Source organism: Dama dama, chromosome 28, assembly GCF_033118175.1.
Source record: "Dama dama isolate Ldn47 chromosome 28, ASM3311817v1, whole genome shotgun sequence".
Classification (NCBI taxonomy): Eukaryota; Metazoa; Chordata; class Mammalia; order Artiodactyla; family Cervidae; genus Dama; species Dama dama.
The window spans coordinates 20,461,972-20,487,680 of NC_083708.1; positions in this window are offsets into that span (position 1 = coordinate 20,461,972).

Below are 25,709 nucleotides of genomic sequence, written 5' to 3' on the forward strand. Positions count from 1 at the left end.
GTCGTGTCCTACTCTGAGACCCCATAAGACGGCAGCCCACCAGGTTCCTCTGTCCCTGGGATTCTCCAGGCAAGAATACTGGAGTAGGTTGCCATTGCCTTCTCCAAAGCATGCAGGCATGCTAAGTTGCTTCAGTTGTGTCCGACTCTATGCGACCCTATGGACAGCAGCCCACCAGGCTCCTCCATCTACAGGACTCTGCAGGCAAGAATAATGGAGTGGGTTGCTATTTCCTTCATATATATGAAATATATGAAAATATATGAAATACATGAAGAATATGAAAAATATATAAAATATATGAAAGTATATGAAAATAAATGAAAAATATGAAAAATATATGAAATATATGAAGAACATGAAAATATATGAAAAATATGAAGATATGAACATATATGAAAAATATGAAGAAAATGAAAATATATGAAAATATGAAAAGATATGAAAAATATGATATATATGAAAATATATAAAAAATATGCAGAAAGTGAGAAATATGAAGAATATAAAAATATATGAAAAATATGAAGAATATGAACATATATGAAGAATATGAAGAATATGAACATATATGAAAAATATGAAGAATATGAAAAATATGAAGACTATGAACATATATGAAAAATATGAAGAATATGAACATATATGAAAAATATGAAGAAAATGAACATATATGAAAAAATATGAAAATATAAGAAAAGTAAGAAAAATATGATCTATATGAAAATATATGAAAAATATGCAGAAAGTAAGAAATATGAAAAATATGGAAATATATGAAAAATATGAAAATATATGAAAAACATGAAGAATAGGACAATATATGAAGAATATGAAAATATATGAAAATATGAACATATATGAAGATTATGAAGAATATGAACATATATGAAGAATATGAAAAATATGAAAATATATGAAAAATATGAAGAATATAAAAATATATGAAAAATATGGAGAATATGAAAGAATATGAAAAATATGAAGAATATGAACATATATGAAAAAATATGAAAATATAAGAAAAGTATGAAAAATATGAAGAATATGAAATGTATGAAGAATATGAACATATATGAAAAATATGAAGAATATGAACATATAAGAAAAATATGAAGAATATGAACATATATGAAAAATATGAAAATATATGAAAAATATGAAGAATATTTAAATATATAAAAATATGAAGAATATTAAAGTATATGAAAGATATGAAAACATATGAAAAATATGAAGAATATGAAAGTATATGAAAGATATGAAAATATATGAAAAATATGAAGAATATGAACATATATGAAAACTATGAAAATATATGAAAAATATGAAGAATAGGAAAAATATGAAATATATGAAGAATATGAAACATGAAGAATATGAAAAATATGAAAAATATGAAAGTATATGAAAGATATGAAAATTTATGAAAAATATGAAGAATATGAACAGATATGAAAAATATGAAGAATATGAAAATTTATGAAAAATATGAAGATAGGAAAAATATGAAGAATATGAAGAATATGAAAAATATGAAGAATATTTAAATATATGAAAAATATGAAAAATATGAAATATATGAAGAATATGAAGAATTGAAAATATATGAAAAATATGAAGAATATTAAAATATATGAAAATATGAAACATATGAAATATATGAAAATATGAAACATATGAAATATATGAAGAATATAAAAATATATGAAAAATATAAAAATATGAAATGTATGAAAATATATGAAGAATATGAAAATATATGAAAAATATGAAATAATTGTGATTCTGGGAATAAAGGAGGAGAATAGTTGTTGGGGGGTTATTCAAAGGAGATATATATATATATATATATATATATACTGTATCTATAATGCTTTGTTTCCTTTAAAAAAGTGAGGAGAATGTGGCAAAGGCTATGCTTTTATGAGTCTAGGTGGTGGGTACACACAGATCAGTGTCTTAAAGGACTGATTATGCTAAATAAAAATACCTTAAAAATGTAATGAGTTAAACAGGGTTCTTTAGATAAACAATTAAAAACTTGGCTAAGATGTATACAGTGATGGAAAGCATTTTGAAAGTTCTAGCTGTCATTTCTACTGCTTTGTAGTAAAAACATTAGGCTGGTAATATGGATCTAATTTTGACTTTTTTCTCCAGATTTTATACCAAAAAATCACTTTTTTATGATTTCAACTATTTATATCTACATATAAACATAAAATACCTTGACTCTATCACAAGTTATTTAGAGTAGAAATCATATATTATTACCATTTGGGTTGAACTTGGCCTATAGAGTATTTTGTTTGGCTCTTATAGTATTTTTAATAAAATTGCTCCAATATTCAAAAATGAGACATTTCCCTTAGAAGGTCAAATTTCTTGCTTCTTGTGGAAAAGCAAAACAAACCTAAATGATAAGGGGCTGGCAGCACTGGTCCCACATTCTGAGTGGTCTGAAATGAGCAGTGATTGCCCCATTTCAACAGGTATGGGTACTCCAGCTGCTAGAGTCCCCAGTGTTCATACCAAGTATATATCTGCTCTTACATTTGTAATTTCATATTTTGATTTCACCTGCCTTAACCTTGAGACCTAGGATTTTAAGATTTCTTCCTTTTAATACGAAACAATTGGCTGTTCTCCTTCCTTTATAAAAATCTGAATGTGTGTGTATGTGTTAAGCCACGAGTTGGAATGATGTAAGATAAATGTTTTTAATTTAGCTTTTCCAAATATCCTCAGTAGGTAGATTGAAAGTGAAAGTCGCTCAGTTGTGTCTGACTCTTTGCGACTTTACTGTCCATGGAATTCTCCAGGCCAGAATTCTGCAGTGAGTAGCTGTTCCATTCTCCAGGGGATCTTCCCAACTCAGGTATTGAACCCAGATCTCCTGCATTTCAGGCAGATTCTGTACCAGCTGAGCCACCAGGGAAGCCCTCAGTAGGTAGATTAGAGTGATAAAATTGAAACTACGGCTTGTTTTGGGGTTCCCCAGTGGCTCAGTGGTAAGGAATCCACTTGCAGTGCAGGAGGCTCAGGTTTGATCCCTGGGTGGGGAAAATCTCCTGGAGGAGGATATGGCAAACCCACTCCAGTATTCTTGCCTGGAAAATCTCTTGGACAGAGGAACCTGATGGGCTACAGTCCAAGTACAAGACTGAGTGACTAAGAATACACACACACACACAAACACAACTTGTTTTGTGTTTGTGTATGTTTGTTTGCTGCTCAGTCATGTCCAACTCTTTGTGACCCCATGGACTGTAGCCCACCAGGCTCCTCTGACCATAGGATTCTTCAGGCAAGAATACTGGGATAGTAGCTATTTCTTTCTGCTGGGGATCTTCTTAACCCAGATATCGCACCTGGGTCCCTCGCATCGCAGGTGAATTCTTTACCACCAAGGAAGAACTTGTTTTAGGAAGACAATATTGCAAGACCAGTTATACCAACAGTTACTAAAACCATTTAAACAAGATCAGCTAAGTTTCTGCCTAGTGAATGTAAGGATCTAGTACTATGTAATTTGTCAAGCATATTTATCTCTAGTCCTCATTGCTTCTTTCTCCTCCTTTTTTCTTCTATTAACACTTTATTGATAACATGATACAAAGAGAACTTGAACTTTATAATGGAAACTGGTCTGTAGTCTATTAATTATGCAAATTAATAAGAAAATTATATCAATAGAATATATTCTCCATAATTTTAGGTTAAAATTCTTGCTATCATTGATTTACAGCTGTTTTAAGTACTGGAAAACATATGTTACACTTAGAAACTTTTGTTCATCCCAATGTAAAATTTCAGGGGTTCTTGATCTTGACAAACTCCCCCAGAAGTCTCAGAGTTTTCTTTCCTTCCCTTCCTTCCTTCCTTCCTTTTCTCTTAACCTTCTTTCTTTCTTTCTCTCTTTCTCCTCTTTGTGATTTATTTTTTATGATCTGCTTCCTCAATTCCATCAAATCCTGGGTATAATTACCAAGACTATATTATATTTATTTACTTTGCTGAATCCCAATGATGACGAAAAGATGCTCAAGGTGTTGTTTGATCATTAACCAATGAATGTCTTCATCATTAGAATTACATTTGGCCTAAACTTAAGTGTTAAATCTGGAATGAAATCAATAATACACTATGAAAGTGTTTGTAGAATTTTTAATTTTTTCTATGTGGGTAAATTTCAGAAACACAATTTTCATATTGTGAATGAAAATTATAACTATCTAAACTGGTTTTAGATAAACAAATACCTGCTATTTCTAGCATCTTTATTTATAAGCAATATTATTCGCTTCTGTTAATTTATTCCTGTTTTTTTTTAGAATACTTGGACAATTAATGTAATGTGTATTTATCGGCAAAAATATATTTATTTTTTAGTCATTTTGTTTTTAGTCATGTGCTTTCTGCACATGACTAAAATATGAGTAAAACAAATATGAGTAAAATACTTTCATCTTTGTAGCTTTATGAATTACAGATTAAACTCATTACCACTTTTGTTTATTTTGCTTTTTTAAAATCTATCCCTTACTAGCACAAGTATTCTAAGCAAGCACTAAAACAAAGCAAAACAGCAATGCAAATGCTGTTAGTTTGGGTTAGTCTGGGTTCATTTGTCCTCATGAACACTTATAACAGCATTGGGTCATTTCTTCACTTTAAAAAAAGTCTGTATAATTAAAGCTACAGTTTTTCCATTAGTCATGTATGGATGTGCAAGTTGGTCCATAAAGAAGGCTGAGTGCCAAAGAACTGATGTTTTCTAACTATGGTACTGGAGAAGACGCTTGAGAGTTCATGGACTGAAAGGAGATCAAACCAGTCAATCCTAAAGGAAATCAACCCTGAATATTCATTGGAAGGACTGATGCTGAAGCTCCAATACTTTGGCCACCTGATGCGAAGAGCTGACTCACTGGAAAAGACCCAGATGCTGGAAAGACTGAAGGCAAAAGGAGAAGGGATGGCAGAGTATGAGATGGTTAGAGAGTATCACTTACTCAGTGGACATGAATTTGAGCAAACTCTGGGAGATGGTGAAGGACAGAGGAGCCTGGAATGTTACAGTCCATGGAGTGGCAAAAAGTTGGACACAACTTAGCAATTGAACAACCACAAAGATTTATATAATAATGGAGCTAAAATCACAGAGAGTTCCCACATATCCCCCTCCCAAATCATCCTCCAATTTTTAATATTAACATATTTCTATATTACAATTGATGATCTAATATTAATATATCATTATGAACTAAATTCCATAGTTTATGTTAAGATTCACTCTTTGTTTTAGATACCTATGAGTTTGACAAATGTATAATGACAAGTATTCACCATTACAGTATCATATAGAACAGTTTCACTGCCTCCCCAAATTTCCTGTATACCATATATTTATCCATCCTCTCTCCCTCTTTCTCTGCCTGTAGCCGCTAAAATTTTTTTCTATCTCCATAGTTTTGCCTTTTCTAGAATGCCACATAGTTGGAATCATAAAGCATGTAGCCTTTCCAGATTGTCTTTTTTCACTTAGCAGTACACATTTAAGTTTTGCCCATATCTTTTCATGGCTTGATAGCTCATTTTTATTTTATTTTATTTATTTATTTTTATTTCAATTGCCTGGGATTTTTTTTCCCCAATTATTTTTATTAGTTGGAGGCTAATTATTTTACAATATTGTAGTGGTTTTTGCCATACATTGACATGGATCATCCATGGATTTACATGTGTTCCCCATCCTGAACTGCCCTCCCACTTCCCTCCCCATCCTATCCCTCTGGGTCATCCCAGTGCACTGGCCCTGAGCACTTGTCTCATGCATCCAACCTGGACTGGCGATCTGTTTCACACTTGATAATATACATGTTTCGATGCTGTTCTCTCAGATCATCCCACCCTCACCTTCTCCCATAGAGTCCAAAAGCCTGTTTGATACATCTGTGTCTCTTTTTCTGTCTTGCATATAGGGTTATCGTTACCATATATTCCATATATATGTGTTAGTATACTGTATTGGTGTTTATTGTTCTGGCTTACTTCACTCTGTATAATGGGCTCCAGTTTTATCCACCTCATTAGAACTGATTCAAATGAGTTCTTTTTAATGGCTGAGTAATATTCCATATACACAATAGTTCATTTTTAAATACTGAATAATATTCAATTATTTGGGAATACCACAGTTTGTTTATTCATTCACCTGTTCAAGGGCTTATTGGTTCCTTCCAAATTTTGGCAACTATGAATAAAGCTGGGATTTCCTGGTGACTCAGTGGTAAAGAACTCGCCTGCCAATTCCTGGGTTGGGAAGATACTCTGGAGAAGGAAATGGCAACCCATTCTAGTATTCTTACCTCAAAAATCCCATGAAGAGAGTCTGGTGGGCTCCAGTCCATGGGGATGCAAAAAAGTCAGACACCGCTTAGCAACTAGACAATGACAATGAACAAAGCTGCTGTAAAAATTTATATGCAGACTTTGTGCAGGAGTTTTCAACACCTTCGGTTGAATACCAGGGAGCACAGTGGATAGATCGTATGGTAATACTAGGGTTAGTTTTTTAAAAAACTGCCAAAGTGTCTTCAAAGATGGCTGTGCCATTTGTATTCCCACCAGCAACAGCAAGAATTCTTATCCCTCCCCTCCACATTCTCATCAGTATTTAGTGCTGTCACTGTTTGGATTTTAGGCATTCTAACAAGTGTTGTCACACTGTTTTAATTTGTATTCCCCAATGACATATGATGTTGAATGTCTTTTCACATGCTTGTTTGCTTTCTGTACACTTTGTTGAGCTGCTGGTTCAACATTTTTTAAAAATCCATATTTAATTGATTGTTTGCTTTCTTATTGCTGACTTTTAAGAGTTCTTTGTTTATTTTGCATCTAAGTTTTTTTTTTTAGATATCTTTTGGAAAGATTTTCTCCCTGTTTGTGGCTTGACTTTTCATTCTTTTAACTTTTTTTGCAGAGCAGAATGTTTTAAACTTAATGAAGTTCAACTTATTTTCTTCTTTGGTAGATCATGCTTTTGGCATTTCTGTTTTTGAATGTTCACTATCTTTGATTACTTATTTCAAACATTTATTAAGTATTTCAGGTGGTACTGCTGTTTCTTCCTTTCCTCGTATGTACTATTCTGAAATCTCACTGTTTTTCAGTATTTCTCTTGGGTGGAAGGACAGCAGAAAATTTTTCCCTTTTGTTACCTGTAAGCTAAATTAATAAAATGAAGAAAGTTGAAGCTGGAAAGAGGTTTTATGATATTCAGGAGCATCATCTTAGTCTTAGCACTCACCCTTCAGTAAAATAGATAATAATGGGTTCATTGTATAATACATGTGTTTTATATTCCTAGGTGATACAAATCTGATTCTTGATTCCAAGCATTTTCCCTATCACCTCTAGGCCACCATTTCTTAATGTGTGTCCTTGAATTCTAGTCAATTTCTATATATATACATGAAGTGTGCTATCATGTGCTATCAATTCCTATATATACATATGAAGTGTGCTAGTGTGTTAATTCTAGTACTTTGGTCCGGAACCATTTTGGCATCAGGACCGGTCTCATGGAAGACAATTTTCTCCATGGATTGGGGTGGGGGATGGTTTCGGGATGATTAAAATACATCACATTCACAGTGCACTTTATTTCTATTATTATTACATTGTCATATATAATGAAATAATTATACAGCTTCACCATAATGCAGAATCAGTGGGAGCCCTGAGCTTATTTTCCTGAGCTCAGGCAGTAATGTGAGCGATGGGGAACTGTGGTAAATACAAATTAAGCTTCAATCACTAGCCTGCCACTCTCCTTCTGCTGTGTGGCCCAGGAGCTGGGGACCCATGTTTGAGCAGACACCCTTACAAAGCTCCTGGTTGGATTTGTGGATCTTAATGCCACTTACCCACACCCGCCTCCTTGTGTTCCATCCCAGTTTAAGCCTGCCACAAGCTTTCTGTAGAGCACATGGGTCATTTATTCAAATAGGATACTGTTATGAGACACTGCTATAAATCTTAGAGAGTTTTAAGATAGAACAATGGATTGGCAAACAAATGGATTAAATTTCAGAAAACTTTTTTCACATTTTTCAGGGAAAGGGAGTTGTGAACAGAATAGAATGCTAACTATTTAAAAACTGGACCAGGTGACCACAGCCTGAAAGAAAAAGTTCACTGAGAATGAACTTTTCTGAACTGGCCCTGGGATAACCCAGAAGGTCTGGGATTATTCTAGCTATATCCTTGAATATTGCTTGTTATTTGAGAGGAGGGATTTGCCTACTGTATGAATTTTTTAATTCTTTTGTGAATGATTGTTAGTTTTAGATAAATTAAATAATTCTTTTAACAGTATGAAGTTAATAAAAAATGTCTGAGTTGCAGCTACTGAATAAATCCTTAGAGACCCCCAGAACAATTACAGACACTGGGAAGTTTGCCTCTATAATTTTATTTCTGGGTTAAATTACAAAGGTTCATATTATCCATGGCAAGTGAAGATCTGTTTTTAATAAACTGCACTTAAACATGTGGCTTGATAATAATGAAATGAGTAAGTGGATAAGTCCAGGATGACGTTTTGCACAGAGCTGACATTCTTTAAATTATATTTGCTAAGTTTTTGCAAACATAATTATATACAAAAAAGCAATCTAATTAGATATTATTAAACAGTGGGAACATAGCCTATTCGTTTTTTAACTCCAAATATGAGTTTCTTATTCTGTTCCAGAGGTATTAATGATAGGGAGATGGTGATGATAGTAATGTTCATTTATTGCTGTAATAATATTAAAATATTTGATGCTTTGAGGAGATTATGAAGTCTAAAAAACTTCACTGATGTTTTCCCTATTTTAGAAAAAAATGTATTTTTTAATAAAATATTGCAAACACCTATTGGGCTTCCCTGGTGGCTCAAGTGGTAAACAATCCACCTGCAATGTGGGAGACCTGGGTTCAATCCCTGGGTTGGGAAGATTCCTTGGAGAAGGGCATGGCAGCCCACTCCAGTATTCTTGCCTAGAGAATCCCCATGGACAGATTAGCCTGGTGAGCTACAGTCCACGGGGTTGAGAGGGTTGGGCATGACTAAGAGACTAAGCACAGAAAACAGTGCAAACATCTATTATACCCTTTCTATGTTTGTTTAAAAATTATATATAATTTTGGATATGGGTTTTCTTATATGCAACCTGATTGGTGAAGGAAATGGCAACCCACTCCAATGTTCTTGCCTGGAGAATCCCAGGGACAGGGGAGCCTGGTGGGCTGCCATCTATGGGTTCACACAGAGTCCAACAGGACTGAAGCGACTTAGCAGCAGCAGCAGCATGTGCAACCTGATCTTATATGCAACCACGAAGAAACTATCACATAGTAAATGTTTCGTTATGGGGTCCAACAAAAATATTTTAATCCATAGCATAAAATTTTTCAGTGCTTAAAGTGAATAGTCATTTTTTAAGAGAAGATAAAAATTATAGACAGAGTTTTAGAACTAAATTTCTGGCATAACTTCTCCTCTATAGATTCAGCAAGGTAGATTCTGAGAGATCAGGTGACTTGCTAAAGATCTCATTGGTGACTGCCTTGGGGCAATAGTCTGATCTGAGTTTCTGTACTCAAACCTCAGCATGTTTTGAACAAGGCCACATACATCACGTCTTTAGTATGGCACTCAGACTTGTTGGAGTAAGAACATGAGCATTTTCTCTCCCAGCTCAGAGTGTGTGCATGAACATGAAGTACCACTGGAAAAGAGCATCCATTGATTAACATGACTTGTAGGTTCTTTTAGTGATTGATTAAGTATGTAATATTATAAATACTAGTGAAAACACATTCATAGACATGCTTCTGCTATTTCTCTCATTGTCCTGTAAACTTTTTCTTTTCGTTTGATTGCCACTTATAGCAGTGAAGCACTTCAGAGTCAAATGACCTGTGTTCAGATTTTGACATTTCTATTCTTTTTTTTGTGTTGACCTTGGAGAAGTCATTTAACAGCTAGGTAGACTACAATAATACCTCCCTTATAAGGTATTTAGTTGATTTAATTCATGAATAATCAAGATACACAATTAATATTGGATATGAAGACAATGATGTTGAAGGAAATGGTAATGATGATGAAATCATACTTTCCTTGTTTCCCACCCATCTCCCTGGTCACTTTTTTTGCAGTTCCTTTGAATGATATCTAATCAGACTGACCTCTTAACATTGTTGCTCTTGAGAGATCACCTTCACCTGCACTCTCTTCTCTCATGAAGTCAGGATGAACTCATGGTTTTCAGTACTGTATTTGCCAAGGTCCTCTAGAGAAACAGAACCTCTGTCTCTCTTTCTATCTCTGTATCTCTAACTGTCTCTCTCTCTCATGGTTAAAGAAACTGGCTCATCCAGTTACTGAGGCCAAGCAGTCCCATAACCTGCTGTCTGTAATCTGGAAATCCAGAAAAGCCTGTGGCATAATTCAATTTAAGTCCAAAGACCTGGAGAACCAGAGGAGCTGATGGTGTAACTCCTAGTTCATGGCTGAAGGCTTAAGAACTGGGGAGATGCTGGTGTAAATGATTGAAATGATTTCTTTCTTTCAGTTTGCTTTTAGTCCCTACATCCATGTATCAGCAAATGCTCTCCAAATATATTCCAAATGTATTGAGAAAATGACTGCTCTCACACCATCTGTGACTGCCACCATTTCCCTGTGGATCCAGTGATGTTTTCACTGGATTTCAGTATCATTTCCCTTCAGTCATTTTTCAACACAACAATTAGAGAGATCCTTTAAACATTTAAAACATGGGTCAAATAATATAATTCTGCTCAAAACTTTTTTGTGTTTCTCTAATTTACCCAAAATAAATCTAGCCTTTCCCCATGGCCAAAGAAAAGCCCCTCTCCAGGTACATCTCTGCTCTACCATTTTCTAGTCCTCCAATTGTTGACTGTGCTGGAAGCCATACTACTCTCCTTAGACTCTCCAAACACTCCAGGCAAACTTCAGCCCCACTGCTTTTAGTTGTTTTATCTGCTTAGAACGATCTCCCTCAAGGGGGCTTAGCGTCTCACTTCCTTTAAGAATTCTTTTTTCAGTTAAATTCTTTTTAACAAATGAATGAATGAATGAATGATATTGACTTTGCTAAGTTACATCTTGAATTTTATAAGTTGCATCTTAAGAGACAGAGATTGCAAAGTCAATCTTTCTTACAATGGATAATTATAATGCTCAGATAATTTATGATTCATTAAGCACTTAAAACCTTGCAGAAGTGGAAGAAGAGCTAATCTATTGTTCTGCCCTCATTCACCACCCAGTACTTTTTTGTTCCTATCAGAAATATCATGACTTATCCATGGCTGATTCATATCAATGTATGACAAAACCCACTGAAATGTTGTGAAGTAATTAGCCTCCAACTAATAAAAAAATTAAAAAAAAAAAAAAAAAGAAATTCAAATAGAAAGATAAGATGCTCAATTGTTAACTAGTGTGGGAGGTAGGAAGTCATAAAAAGCAAACAAATTATTTCCCATTTATCAGCTCTATAAAACATTGGATTCTATGTAATTAATTGAATTCAGAATATATTTGATATTTTAATCTGTAAGCATTACTCAAGAAGGGCCCTATTATTTTAACTCTATCTGCCTTGCCTGATATATAGTGGAATCTGAGTAAAGTTAATAATTTTGGTAACACACAAACATTGAATTAAGAAGGTCATCACCTAATAATATTTGTCTATGTTTTAGGAGAACATGTACTTCAAAATGTAATTGGTAAAATACATGCTCTTTAAATTTAATATAAGCAATCTCTATATGCTGTTTCATTGTATATAGGATAAAACATAGTTCTGCCACTTGGAAAACTAAATAACTTCCAGGATGTTTTTTAAATATGATAGCAATCAAATTTTGATTTTATATAAAAGCATACTTTTCAAGCTTTTTTTTTTTAATTTTTTAAAATTTATTTTTATTAGTTGGAGGCTAATTACTTTACAATATTGTAGTGGTTTTTGTCATTCATTGACATGAATTAGCCATGGATTTACATGTATTCCCCATATTTTTCAAGCTTTTAAGCTAAATCTGTTCATTAAGCATTTTCACTGTGAGTGAGAATGTTTGATAAAAACAATTTGAAAGAACTGTTATAGCAATCTTTAGCAGTTATTACAAATAAATTGACAATTCAAAGACTACCTTTGCATATATACCTATGACTTTGATCTTTCTGATCTTTATCCTTATAAATCAGCCTTATGATTTAAGGAAATTTGCACAAACATTATTTGGTCAAAATAGAGAGGTATTTCAGGCAAATAGTCTGTTGGAATAAAGAAAATGATAACATAGTCTGACTACTTGTTTTATTTTGGGAATAAAGCACCTGGTAGTACATCCTACTACCTGGTGATGAGGGGCAGGAGAGCTATAAGAAACAAAATGAGACAGAATTTCCAATAGGTCATGTAAAGTAGATTATTCTGTCAGTTTCTCACTTCCTCCATTGGCACCACCTGGAATCAAACACTGTCACGTCTCTCCTGTGTGTGTGTGTGTGTGTGTTTAGTCACTCAGTCGTGTATGACTATTTATCACCCCATGGATTGTAGCCCACCAGGATCCTCTGTCCATGCAATTCTCCAGGCAAGAATACTGGAGTGGGTTTCCATTTCCTTCTCCAGAGGATCTTCCGTACCCAGGGATCAAACTTGAGTCTCCAAGTCTCCTGCATTGACGGGTAGATTCTTTACCTCTGTGCCACCTGGGAAGCCTTCATTACAACTGCCTCCTATTTTGATTGTCTGCTTCCATACTAGTTTCTTTTTCAGGGTGCACCTATATCATCCCATCTCTCTCCTTCATTTTTGACTGTCTATTAAATGTAACTAATTTAGAACCTATCTGTATTTCTAGAAAGTAAGGATCCTGAAAGCAGGAACCCAAGTCTTACTCAGCTATATCTCCCTAAAGTTGGCATATAGTAGGTATTCAAAAAGTGTAAGTAGAACTAAAGAAAGACATGTGATCAAGAACAATAAATGTGGATGCCGATTTGGGAAAGTTGATGAACTGGCATTTATAAAGAAGGCAAAATTGTGGCATGAAGATGTGAGTGGCAGGAGAGGCAAAGATGTTGGAATAAGAGAAAAGGAGACAGAAAAGGATGGACCGTTCTGAAGAGTGATGAGTTCAGGGTTTTCCAATTGGTAACCAGTAAATGTAGAATGAGGAGGGTGCTGATGATAAGTTTGAGATGGGAGGAGAATGTCAGAGTTCCCTCGAAGCCATTCAAGTTAGTGAGGATAACTAACAAGGGAAAAAACAAAAGATTTAGACTATTTTATGACCTTTGAAATCAGTCATGAAGTTAGAAATGCTAACTGATTTATCTAACTGATAACTGATTAGCTAACCGATTTATGCTGTTTATCTGATTAAATTCTCTATCAACATCTAAGATAGGTATAGTTGAGGAAAAGGGGGCCCAGAATGATAAAATGATTTGCCCATTGTCCACAGATAATAAAAAGTGGAGCTTAAACAAAATGTCTGTTTATCTGAATTAAAAACCCATATTGTTTCCACTCTGCTACTGTTAAACTATTATGGGAGAACCATAGCAGGTGATGAGATGTTTTTTTCAAATGAGAGATTGAGTTAAAATCAGATTTGGATAGGAAAAAATCAAGCTACTTAAGTAAAAAGAGCTATTTAGGTTAGAGGAAAAGAACATGATTCAAACAATTAGAAAGTAGTTTCAACTTTCCTGACTGAATCGCCCAGGGGCATCTAACATCAGGAACATCTTTCTCCAAGGCTCAAGTTATGTGAGCAGGACCTGGTTTATCTTGCCATTTCCTGACTACTTCCTCCCGTTGCATTCCATTTTTGGGTATGTTCCCGTGTTTTTATCACACAATGGTCACCACAGTAGCTCCCAAGATTGCATTTACTTTTCTTTGATCACACGCATCAGAACAATAGCGATCTCTTTCAATAACTTCTGTTTTACAAAAAAGCGGGGGAGATAGCCTCTTCTCTTAAAATGCTGCAAACACTCTGTAGATCTGATTAGGTCACATGCACATCCCTGAAGCAATTTCTTTGGCTCTTGGTAGAGTTCACATTGTTTTAAGCCTTTCCTTGAAGAGGTTATGATGACTGAAAATGTAGAAGGGTTTAATTCTCTGCTACCATATGGAAAATTGCTGTCAGGTAGATGGTTGAGAATGAACATTGGAAAGTCTGCCAAAAATGAATATGTCATCTGGAATAAATCATTTATGCCTTAATTGACTAGTGTGTTAATAATTCTTGTGTTAAGTTACTCATGCACCAAAAATGTGTTGACCTTAAAATGTGTTACACGCTATATTAAGGGTTGATCATACGGGCAAAACCCAGCATTTATCCTCAAAGGGCTCACAATGGGAGACTAATGAATTAACAACTAAAATGCAAGTACAATATTAAATATTAGTATAACAGTCATCTGAGAACAACTAGGTGGCATCTGCCAGGAATGACTAGAGTGAAGAGTTATCGAGAAAGTTTTCTGAGGAAGAGGCACCTAAGATGAAAGTTTAAGGCCCAATAGAAATCAACCATGTGAATTGAAGTGAGTATTTCAGAAAAAAAGACCAATATGTACAAAGTCCTATAGGCTAACAATTGTGGTTCATTTGCCAATAGCAAGTACTAGTTTAAGAAGAATCTACTCAAGAAACTTCAGACTTTTGAAAAATGTTCTTCTGAATGTGAAAATAAAATTAGATGAATCAATAACTGGTTGTTCAAATAGTGAACTGTGGTTGGCAAGTGAGTTACATTTTCAGTAGTAATTTTCTTTACCCTTAACAGCTTGTGAGTGTGTTACTATTTTCGTAGGCATAGAGCCTAGTCACTTTGCAGGGAGAGTCGGATCAGGAAAAAAGGATGAAATGGGATGGGAACATTTTTTCTTAATTTCAGTCCAGTTATTTTGGAAGTGAACATTCCAAATGGGCTTATATGGAGAACAAGCCTGTTTGACAGATCCTAACAGGTAATGTGCTTAGGAAAACAAAACCACTGTTGAGTCTCCTTTCCAGGGTGTTCCCTAATGAAATCAGGCTGTGTAAGAGCCTTTCAGAGAACTGAGGGACCCATTATATCCCAAATAATCATTTATTTTTGACCCAAAATAGCCAACTCCATAGGTTTTTCACTGATAATATCGTGTGTGTGTGTGTGTGTGTGTGTGTATGTTGTGTTAGTCTCTCAGTTGTGTCTGACTCTTTGTGATCTCCTGGGCTACAGCCCACCAGGCTCCTCAGGTCATGGAATTCTCCAGGCAAGAATACTGGAGTGGATTGTCATTCCCTTCTCCTTGATAGTGTTGTGCTGTGCTTAATTCATTTAATCATGTCTGACTTTTTGCAAACCCATGGGTTGTAGTCTGCCAGACCCCACTGTCCATAGGGATTCTCTAGGCAAGAATACTGGAGTGGGTTGCCATGCCCTCCTCCAGGGGAAATTCCCAACTCAGAGATCAAACCCAGGTCTCCTGCATTGCGGGTGAACTCTTTACCATCCGAGCACCAGGGAAGCCCAAGAACACCAGGGTGGGTAGCCTATCCCTTTTCCAGGGGATCCTCCCAACCCAGGAATCAAATTGGGGTCTCCTGCATTGCAGACAGATTCTTTACCAGCTGAACTACCAGAGAAGCCTGAGAGAATCATACTTGGGCCTTAACAGCAACAGGGATTGAAAGAAAACATTAGCAGTCTTGAAAAAAGTAATTTGACAATTCACAATAGAGAATACTGTACATTCAAATAAAATTGCTTTTCTTCCAAGTCTTGAAACTGGGACTATTAGTTTAAGAAAGCCTCTGGAATAGTAGACCTTGCCAAACAATTTCATGGACAAACACTTTCCCGGTTAAGAAAACAAAGAAAAAAGGAAGGCAAACAGAATTTGCCAGCATGATCTCATTCTCACAGGCTCTCTGTTAGGGGCTGCTGAGGGAGGGAGTCTTCTTTGTGTATAAGATGCTACTTTGATGTGACCATCCGTCTAGCCATTGTCTGGTCTTATTCTGAGAAACACAGCTGGACACATTTAGAAAATATTCAGAAGGAACCTGTTTACCTCTTCATTGGCAAAGCCCTAAGAGTTGTGATAATAATGACACATATATTTTTATTGGAATTACAATATTATTTCATCATGAAGGAAAAAAGTTGGGGGGAAATTTATAAAGCAGAAATCCACATCACAGCACACTAATAAAATAAGGGATACTATTTTTGTCATGGTTTCAGTGTTTATAGCTTCCATTAAATGAGACTGACTGGGTGAGGTGGGTAAATGACTATCTGGGCTTCGGAGAGAAAAAGAAAAAGATAAGATGTCAGAATTTTATGTGCTAAAAAGCATCAAGAATTAGCATAATTTTAGTTAAATGCTATGTTGTTTTTAGCGCTTTGTGTGTGTGTGTGTGTGTGTGTGTGAATATTGAACACAGTAACAGAAGACAATTCTCAATATTGTGCTACCCTTATTAATTGCGAGAGATATCACGGTCTATTTTACTCCAGGGGGAAAGTACTCTTTTATTCTATGAGCATTTATAGAAAGCATAGATATTTTACATAAAAAAGCAGCAAATAGCTAGGTACACTGAACAAATGTTATCTTAATTTCTTGAATTTTATGACAGAAAATTGTTCTGTATTTTTTTCTTTGTCTCACAATGCCATTTAAAAATGTATGCAAATTTTAAGGTTACTTTCCATTTACAGTTATTACCAAAAACTATATTCCCCGTATTGTACAATATATCCTTATAGCCCATCTTACTCTCAGGGGTTTGTACCTCTTGCTCCCTCACTCCTATATTTCCCCTTTCCCTCCCCTCTCCCCACTGGTAACCAAAAGTTTCTCCTTTATGCTTATGATTCTGCTCCTTTTGTCATATTCAGCAGTTTGTCATAGTTTTTAGATTCCACATATAAGTGATATCATACAGTATTTGTTCTTTCTCCATCTGACTTATTTCACTATTTTTACAATTGGTACTCTCCTAAAACTTTTTCCTGATTTTTCCTATGCCAGGAAATAGAGGGAAATTGAGATATAAAACAGTGAAGTTTGTAGTCACACATTAAATTCAAGCTTTCATAAAGTAAAATGATCTGTTGAGAGAAAGCTCTGGAGTGAGACAGATATCCTATCAAAATGCTGCATGAATTTTTAATTGTTTGACATTAGGCATGTCTAAAACTATGAGCTATATTTTCCTCATCTACAAAAGGAGAAAATAATATTTATCTCACATAATGGTAATGGAAATTCTTTAAAAAGGACAATTGAATGGTTGTAAATGCCAATGTATACTACTAAGTGCTGACCGGGGACTTGTTTTTAAAAAAGATTCATAAAAAAATCAACTCAAAGTAGTAATAAAGAGTCCAGATACAGATGTATCTCATTTACTTATTATATTTATTGAAACTTAATATTAATTCAACACAGTTGTTGAGAATCTACTCTATCAGAGACTAGTTTTGGCTCAGAGAATGTAGCCATTAGCAAGAAAAATGGACTTTATATTCTACAGGAGCATCTAACAGTAAAATAAAGGAAAATATTTTAAAGATATAGATAGTGATAAATGTTACAAAGAACTAGTTCACATAGAGATATGCATATACGAGTCTAATAGGAATTTCTAGAAAAGTAAAAAATGCATCATTTCCTATAGGACTTGAATGATGGTTGCAAGAAATAGCCAAGACCCTCAAAAACATTTACCATGGTGATTTTAGTGCAGGACTCTCCTGGGCTCCCTGGCGGACCTGCACTTGACCATCAGATTGGCTGAGACTCAGCCCAGGAAGCCCTCACTCACATTTTTGGCACATGTCAGGCAGTAAACCAAGACCCCTGGGTTGTCTTTCACATGGTCTTCCCAGTGGGCTATATCAGCTTCCTTCACATCCTGAACTCCAGTCTCTGAATTCCCAAAGCAGCCTGAATAGGGCAAGACCAAATGTGCATGTGCTGCTCTAGGCTTAGCTTGCATCAAGTCCGCAAATATTATATTAATGAAATAAATCATATGGTCAAGGATGGAAAAATAAATTCTTCCTTTGGAAAGGAGGAGCATTAAAATCACACTGCAAAGTTGCAAACCTGGAGGGATAACTTAATGAGGTTATGTTTACTAAAAATATTTCACACCAATTAAGTTAGGTAAGAGAAATAAATACATCTTGAGATTCAAGTACAATGAAGAAAAAAAAAAAAATGCCTAAAAGCTTCTTGAGGGAAAGAGCAGATGACTTGCAGAAGAACAAGAATTGAATATATATCAGCTTTCTTGATAGTAAAATAGAAAACTGTAACATTTAAAGACAAGTGTGTGACAAGAGCATTCTGGAATCATATAAAGGGTCAGAAGTTTAACACACAAAGACCTCTTGGAAAATGCTTCTATGTGCGTGCGTGCTAAGTCATTTCAGTCCTGTCTGACTCTTTGTGAGCCTATAGACTGTAGCCTGCCAGGCTTCTCTGTCCATGGGATTCTCTAGGCAAGAATACTGGAGTAGGTTGCCATGCCCTCCTCCAGGGGATCCTCTTGGCCCAGGGATCCAGCCTGTGTCTCTTATGTCCCCTGCATTGGCAGGTGGGTTCTTTACCACTAGGGCCACCTGGGAAGTCCTGCTTTTGTGTGAAAGTCAAACTGTTAGCTCTACAGTCCTGTCTGACTCTTTACAACCCAGTGAACTGTAGCCCACCAGGCTCCTCCATCCATGGGATTCTCCAGGCAAGAATTCTGGAGTAGGTTGCCATTCCCTTCTCCAGGAGATCTTCCTGACCCAGGGTTTGAACCTGGGTCTCCCACATTGCAGGCAGATTCTTTACCATCTGAACTACCAGAAAGTCCAGCTTTTGTACAGTGTTTTTCCAAAAGAAGAAAACAAAAATCAGTGCAAATAATTAAGTAAAAAGAATGTGGCTTAGAAGCATAGAGATGGTTAGCCCCCAGGGGCTGGACTCATAGGCTGGCGAATTCAACCAGTCCAGAGATGCAGAACCTTCCACTATGGAGGGTCACTATCCTACACCTTTTTAAATAAGGGACTTGTGCATTCAAGGATTTTGGCATCAGCACGTGTCCTAAAACCAATGCTTGTGGATATCATGGGACAACTCTACTTCTTTCTGTTATCTCCAAGAGGAACTTATATCCATAACAGTATCAACATCTTCACCTGATCAGGGTAGGAAAAAATGGGCCTGTTTTCCCATTTTTAATGTAATATTTCTTTACTTAATTACATTTTTGAAAGATGTTGCATAAATCTAAATACACATGTGGGTTTGTGAACTTCTAAAGAAGCTGAGTTCCAGTTTTACCTGTAGTCACTTCGTCAGTCTTAGCTTAAGCTTCTTCAGTGACCTTGGACGGTCATCATTCAGTTCAGTTCAGTTCAGTCACTCAGTTGTGTCTGACTCTTTGTGACCCCATGTATCGCAGCATGCCAGGCCTCCCTGTCCATAACAAACTCCCAGAGTTTACTCAAACTCATGTCCATCGAGTCAGTGATGCCATCCAGCCATCTCATCCTCTGTCATCCCCTTCTCCTCCTGCCCCCAAGCCCTCCCAGCATCAGGGTCTTTTCCAATGAGTCAACTCTTCATATGAGGTGGCCAAAGTACTGGAGTTTCAGCTTCAGCATCAGTCCTTCCAATGAACATCCAAGACTGATCTTTAGGATGGACTGGTTGGATCTCCTTGAAGTCCAAGAGACTCTCAAGAGTCTTCTCCAACACCACAGCTCAAAAGCATCAATTCTTCGGCGCTCAGCTTTCTTCACAGTCTAACTCTCACATCCATACATGACCACTGGAAAAACCATAGCCTTCACTAGACAGGCCTTTGTTGGCAAAGTAATGTCTCTGCTTTTTAATATGCTGTCTAGGTTGGTTATAACTTTCCTTCCAGGGAGTAAGCGTCTTTTAATTTCATGACTGCAAGCACCATCTGCGGTGATTTTGGAGCCCACAAAAATAAAGTATGATACTGTTTTCACTGTTTCCCCATCTATTTCCCATGAAGTGATGGGACCAGATGCCATGATTTTAGTTTTTTGAATGTACGGTCATCAAGTCATCTTAATTCATCCTATAGAGTCAGCTACCTGTGAAGTTTACAACTGAAGGAACTCAGCACCAGAAAATGTTTCAGATATAAAGTGTTTCTTATGTTCCCAAGTAGCTAGAATCCTGATGTTAATTGTACCCTGCTGATAGTCACGAGGTCCAACTCCCACTAGGAAAACAAGGAATGACAACTCCTGTTTCTATTAAACTGGTCTCATAGATAATTTAGGCTTACTCAGTATCATATGCACTGCCCATTTTTATTGATATATACTTCCCTGGTGGCTCAGACAGTGAAGGAGGAAACAGACAGAACAAGCTCCATCTTGAAACCAGGACTCCATCTTGGGCTGGACTGTGGACTTTGAACTATATGCCCAATATCTATGGAAATGACATACCAACTGGAAAACCAGAAGCCCGGATGGAAGAGCCCCGGGCTTGTACCTAGAGTCTCTGTCACCTAAAAGAATACCCTAATTATCTGTGCAACTAAATAGAATCATAAATTCTATTATGCTCATTGTGGTATGACCTCAGGCCTATTGATAATTGTCCACTGTTAACTACCTAGGCTTAAGGCATATGAATCACAGGTTAACCTTGATTGTATCTTTCTTTTCCTTTGTTCAGACTAATTTCAGGGAATCTGGGGAGGTGGATTTGGGCACATACACTTAGGGTGTATAATGTTTTCACAGAAACTGGTCAGGGTCCTTGGCTAAGAGGAGACTCTGCCTTGGGCCCGCCAGTGTAATAAACTGCACTCCACCATCTGCATTGTCTTTCTGAGTGAGTTTGTTTCCTGGAACGCGTGGCTACAATAATAAAGAATCTGTCTTCAATGGAGGAGACCTAGGTTCGATCCCTGGGTGAGGAAGACTCCCTGGAGAAGGGAATGGCTACCCACTCCAGTATTCTTGCCTGAAGAATTCCATGAACAGAGGGGCCAAGTGGGCTGCAGTCCATGGCATCGCAAAGAGCTGGACACGACTGAGTGACTAACACTTTCACATGCTTATGTTAATTCTTATATGCAAAAGCAGCCCATTGCTAGAAAAAGTATTTCTCATGTCATGCTAGAGGAGAAATACTAGTTTGCAAACAACTGTGAGAAAAGTTTATGATAAACCAAGAAAATACTTTGATTTCCACTCTTTGGAAATCCCAATTTCCAATTTTTATGGTTACACTTAAATAAAAAATATTTTTTGTAGCAATGGATGGGTTTTACATATAAGAATTAACATAAGCACATATTAATAAAATTGGGCATATGCAAAACCAGTCCTTTGCTAGAAAAAATATTTTTTTATGTAAGTGTAACCATCTACATTGGAAATCAAAAGTATTTTCTTGATTTATCATGTACTTTTCTCATAGCTCTTTGCTAATTAGTATTTCTCCTCCAGGCTGAGTTTTTGCAGCTACTATTTTTAAGGTGTTCCAAAGGTTCATAAGTTATACAGACTATGCAAAAGTGTTAAATATGCATTAATATTTCATTCTAAGTTAAAGTCCAATAAACTAATTTTGGCAATAAATGGGAAACAATAGAAAAAATTCTATTTATTAAGAGAATGGTTCCCAGTTTTATGTGTTAATTTAATATCATATTATTGAATGCATTAATTTAATATCAATATATTAAATATTAGTCAAATATTAAATACTAACTTAAAAATTGTCACAAAATCAATTTCACTTAATTTTTTATCTACAGAGAACAGATTAAACTTCTTGTCTCTAATTTGGGCAACTGTTAACCACCATCAGTAAATGCTTAGGGAAAATGGTCAAACTGAAAATTGTAAAATGTAATTGTCATTACCATTCAGGTGGAAAAAAATGGACAGTAGTTTATTTATAAAACTTTTGCAAATTTTTAAATGTCATAAAGAATAATGTCTAGCATTCATTATAAAGTTAAATATAAACAAACATAAACGTAGAGAGAGGTTAATATAAACAAAGGGTTGAGAGAAGTAGATTACAGAAATCATCATGAATAATGCTGTATGCAACCTTATAGCATAATTGTCATAAGTTATATCTTTCCTGGTGGTTCAAATGGTAAAGAATCTGCCTGCAATGCAGGAGACCCAGGTTCAATCCCTGGATTGGGGAGATCCCCTGGAGAAGGGAATGGCTACCTACTCCAGTATTCTTGTCTAGAGAAGTCTATAGATAGAGGAGTTTGGCAGGCTAGAGTCCATGGGCTTGCAAAGAATCAGACATAACTGGGCGACTAACACATGAATAGGTCAGGAGAAAGTAACCCTTACTAGAAATCAAACTTCACAGTTTTAATGAGGGTGCTAACTGGGACTGGGTAGATAGCATTAGCTCTATCACCTGCTTGATATATTGTAAATATTTTAAAATTTTCTGTTTAGCATTCTGTTTGTTTCTGGAAACTTCTGTGACCAAGAAAAATTTAGTAATGTGCCTGCAACAAGTGTAAATATAATCAGATTGTCTGGTGGAATTTAGAATGCCTAGAGAACTAGCCTGTAGTTTATCATTAGTTATGTCACCTCCATAGATAGCAGCATTCTATATGTGTCACGTATTATCAGACAGGTCTTTAATGCACAGGTTGTCAACTAAAACATAGTCAGAACTTGAGGGTTGGGAGTTAAGTTTTATTGGGGGCAAAATAAGGACAGCAGCCCAGGAGACAACACATCAGTTAGTTCTAAGAAAGATCAGGTATCAAATTAAGGAATTTAGCAATCTATGTAGGGAAAGATGCAAGCCTCTGGGTTCACTGAATTCATTCCTTTCATAAGTATCTCAGCTATCTGGGGCCAAATCCTGTCTCCTTGTTCACCTTAAGGAGTGGCAGATGTCTGCTTCTTGCATTCCCCCAGCTCCTCAGCAATCACCTTGGGGGAGTGGGCAGCATCTGTTGGATCACAGTTTGGGGAGCCCTCATTTACATTTAGAGGGCAGAAATTGCTGATGGCTGTGACATTTCTTGTTTATTGATATGGCAGGAGATATTTTCATTTCACAGTCTAAATATTTGTTTCATTGAATTGAAACAATTGACAGTTATTTTTTTGGAGACTACTTTGTGTACAGATATATTTTTGATATCATGAGACTCCTATCTATTCACTTAATAGATGTTATATACTTTTATTTAAATGCTTTTTATCTTGCACTGTTGTAGATTTACAGAAAAGTTGCAAACATAAGAGTTCTCATATACTCCACATCCAGTTTCTTCTATTATTAATATTAGTGTTGTTCATTTGTTGTAATTGATGAATCAAAATCAACATGTTATTATTAACTAAAAGTTAGATTTCCCTAGTTTCACCTAATTTTCTTTTTCTGTTCCAGGATCCCATCCAGGAGACATTACATTTAGTATAATGTCTCTTTAGACACCTCTTGTCTGTGAAAGTTTCATACAGTTTCAGTGTTTGATGATACTGACAATTTCGAGGAGTACTGGTTACATATTTTGTAGAATGTTTTTCTAATGGAACTTGTCTGATGTTTTTCCATGATAAGACTGGTAGTATGGAAAATTGGGAGGAAGAAGTAAAGTGCTATTTACATCATATATCAAGTGTGCAAAGCAACATGAGTTATCACTGTTGAGATTAACCTTGATCACTTGGCTGAGGTATTTTGTCAAATTTCTCTACTTTAAAATTATTATTTTCCCCTATTCACACTACATTCTTTAGAAGGAAGTCACCATGTGCAGCCCCTAGTGACTTAAGAAGATGTGGGGAACAAAGCTAGATATCTTTGAAGTATCTACATAAATTATTTGGATAATGTTGAACATATTTTAATTGTGTTTCCAGATGTTTCTCTCATCTATAGAAGAAAAAAAATAAGGAGTAAAGAAAATATGGATTCCCTTTACACTGAAAAAAAAAAATTGAAACGAGAAATTGTCGTGACCTTCAAAAATGAAGAGTGATATTTTGCTTGAAAAGTGATATTTAATGGTGGATAAAAGAGAAAGAATTATTCTAAGCTAGAAGTAGAATCCAAAAAATGAGATTTTTATAAAATTAAAATAAAAATTATCTAGATAAAGTGTGAAAACTAGATATGGGATTCAAACTGAAAGAAAAAAGAAATGTGAGATAAATATAAGATAAAAATAAATATGAAAAATGTTAATACATTTAAATAAAAATTTACAAAGAAAAAAGAAAAGAAAAAGCATCTTTGAGTTTTAAGACTGAGAAGAAATAGCGTAAGGAAATTCTGATTTAAAATGGTATGTGATGAGTAACCCCAATGATGGTTCTTTTAAACCCTCACTAAAATACTTACAAAGAATCCAAACTGCATGAAACAGATATTATCACCAAACAACAGTAGTTAATGGCGTTTCCAGAGCACGCATTGTTGATTGTCCTATACAAGCACCTGTACAGTTAGAGTTGGATTGAGAAAATTTTACTAGAGCTTTGCTTCATGCAACATAAGATGCCTGGGAAGCTTTGGGAAAATGTATATACCTTTCAGGCATTGTTTATTCTCAGAAGTTTAACATGTGAGCAGCTGTCCTTCTACCTTGATTTTTTTCTTGTTTCCAGTTTGGAATTTGGTTCCTCATATTTCATCATCTTCCTCATCATCACAAATAGAGATTTCCAGAAAACAATTGGGTACTAAGAAGTCCATGTGGAAGGAGGGAGACTGCAAATTCATAGTTTGCAAGTCAACAAGTAAACAATGTTGGTGGGACTTAAAAGCTAGAGAAATTCCTGAAGAAATGTTTAATCAAAATGATAGCCTTCACAGACTGGACTGATTTAGAGTACCAGTAACAAGGCACTTGGGTCAAAAAATTATGTTATCTCAGCAAAGTAGGACTACAAGGAAAATGGGAATTTGACTAAAAGCTATGGACCTCCATTTGCCTCTCAACTATTGAGGGAGGGGAAAACGTACATGTACATACTTACAAGGTATGTGAAAATTTCACATGGATAGAACACAATTTATATTGATCAATTAAGTCTGAATAGAATAAAAGAATGCAATTTTATTGTGTTTGAACAAGACAGACATAACTACATAAGACCTCATAGCCAGTAGTGAAACAGAGTCAGACGCTATGGTCTTTTCTCCCAAGTCCTCTTTCTGCATTTTTGTCTGTAGAAAAGCTTTAGTCAAAGAATTAGTTCAATCAGAGAAGTGAGAAAATGCAGAAGCAAAGGGAAACAGACAGACAAGACAAAATAATAGTAACTTAGTCATTCAGCAAAGTCGAGGAACTTTAATTCTTCAAGGGCTATAGATAATATTCTGAGCCATATCCTGTGTGCTGTCTGGGAGATACTGAAACCCCATCAGGTGGAAAAAGTTAACTACATGGTCACCAGACTGTAGCCATGACATAAGCTGCCAAAATTTTGAGACTAGGCCTCAGAGACATGGGAACAAACTGACCCTGTCTTGTATCTAAAGACTAGTGCTGTACTTAAAACAATCAAGATGACAGTGATCAGACCAC